The sequence below is a fragment of the Arachis hypogaea genome, chromosome 12 (genome assembly GCF_003086295.3).
Source record: "Arachis hypogaea cultivar Tifrunner chromosome 12, arahy.Tifrunner.gnm2.J5K5, whole genome shotgun sequence".
NCBI classification, from domain to species: Eukaryota; Viridiplantae; Streptophyta; class Magnoliopsida; order Fabales; family Fabaceae; genus Arachis; species Arachis hypogaea.
The window spans coordinates 26,512,650-26,514,695 of NC_092047.1; the positions used below are offsets into that span (position 1 = coordinate 26,512,650).

A 2,046-nucleotide genomic window follows, 5' to 3' on the forward strand; every position below is an offset into this window, starting at 1 on the left:
CATTTCAAGCGCATCACCCAGCGGTGACTACAGACTTTGAAATAAAGACCGCACTGCTCAATTTGATGCCCAAGTTTCATGGCTTACCTGCTCAAGAGCCTATCAATCACCTGAGAGATTTTCAAGCAGCCTGTTCTACTATCAGGCGTGATGGTGCAGATAAAACTTCAATTTTGCTGAAAGATTTCCCGTTTTCTCTTAAGGGAAAGGCAAGAGAGTGGTATTACACTCAACCAGCAGCAACTGTATCCAACTGGGATACACTGAGAAGAGAATTCTTGGAAAAATTCTTTCCAGCTGAAGTTATTGATAAACTGAGGAAAGACATTTCCATGATTGTTCAGGATAAATCTGAGACTCTCTATGAATACTGGGAGCGCTTCAATAATCTTCTGGAAGCATGCCCCCACCGTATGATTGACAAGATAGTGTTACTCGGTTACGTCACACAGGACATGAGGCCCCAAGATAAGACCACATTGGAAAGTGCTAGCAATGGGTCTATGAAAAAGTACAAGACCACTGACGAGGCATGACAATTGATCAGCGACTTAGTTGAATCTACTCGGAATCACAGGCAGAAACAAGGCCGTTCAAAAGCCGTTGCAGAAGTATCCTCTAGCAGAGAGACTGCTGCTCTGACTCAGAGTATCTGTGAAATGACCAACTTGCTGAAGTAGATGCAATTGAATCAACAACAAGTTCAGCAAGCTCAACCCTCTCCACCACAGCAAAACCAACAGTTAGTCCCACAGAGAGTTTTCAGAATCTATGCTGATTATAGCCACTATACTGATGAATATCCAAAGGTACAATCAAGGTGGCAATTACAACCATGGATGGCAGGATAATTCTAACCAGAATTGGAGGGACAACAACAACAGAGGAGGCAAAGGCAATCAGGGAAATCAGAGGTGGAATAATAACAACAACAGGCAGCAGAACCAGAACCAGCCTTACAGAGCACCTCACCTAAGACAATCCCAAGGACCACAGAATACCCAACAGCAGACCTCTCAAATTACTTATCCTTCCTCATCTTCTAATGATGATTTACTACAATCTATTGATCGGAGACAACAGACCATGGAAAATAACATTAATGCCACTCTAAATGGTCTGAACGCTACTCTGCAAGCTCTTGTCTCACAGATTGGATCAATGAATAACTCCAATAACCAGCCTTTAAGCTCCAGTGAAATCCCCTCTCAACCATTACCCAATCCCAAGGGTGGCATTAATGCCATCACCCTGAGGTCCGGAACCACACTGCAGGAGAGGAATCAGGAGGAGCCAAGCCTACCAGAACACGCCTCAGCTGAAGAGGTAGTGGAAATAGAAGATGCTGAAGAGGAAGAGGACATACAGGACATAGCTGAAAAAGAAGAAGTTCAACCACAGAAAGAAGCACCACAGGGCGCAGATACTGCAGAAGACACCACTCCTATCCCATTTCCACAACTTGCAAGGAAGCCCAGGAAGCAGCTGGAACCTGATCCCAAAATGGTAGAGATATTCAAAAAGGTTGAGGTAACTGTTTCTCTTTTTTATGTTATTCTATGCAAAGTTTCTAAAAGATTTATGTATACATAAAGACAAAATTAATGAATTAGAAACTATTCCTTTAGGTAGTTCCATATCTGCTTTAATGGGAGGTTTACCTGAAAAGTGTAGTGACCCAGGTCCTTGTATAGTTAATTGTACTATTGGTAGTGTGATAATTTCTGATTGCATGTGTGATTTAGGAGCATGTGTGAGTATAATGCCTTTGTCTATATGTGATATCTTGAGGCTCCCTCCCTTAAAAAGGTCGGCAGCTCGTTTTGTGTTAGCAGATAAGAGCATTATTACAGTGGTTGGAGTTGCTGAAGATGTATTAGTGGGCATTAAGGGACTCACATTCCCCACTGATTTTTATATTCTGAAGATGCCCCAAAATGACTCAAAGAAGCCATCATCAATCCTACTTGAAAGACCTTTCCTGAAGACATCAAAGTTCAAATTGGATGCTTTTTCAGGAACATACTCTTTTGAAATAGATGGCCG

At 42.2% G+C, this 2,046-nt stretch overlaps 1 non-coding gene across 1 annotated transcript; it reads right to left on the reverse strand.

Annotated features, from left to right (window-relative positions):
- Positions 1 to 311: 311 nt before the first annotated feature.
- On the reverse strand, positions 312 to 415 carry LOC112731094 (small nucleolar RNA R71). The gene has a single exon (XR_003166886.1). It is a non-coding gene; the product is annotated as a small nucleolar RNA R71 (small nucleolar RNA).
- Between the last annotated feature and the right edge of the window lie 1,631 nt (positions 416 to 2,046).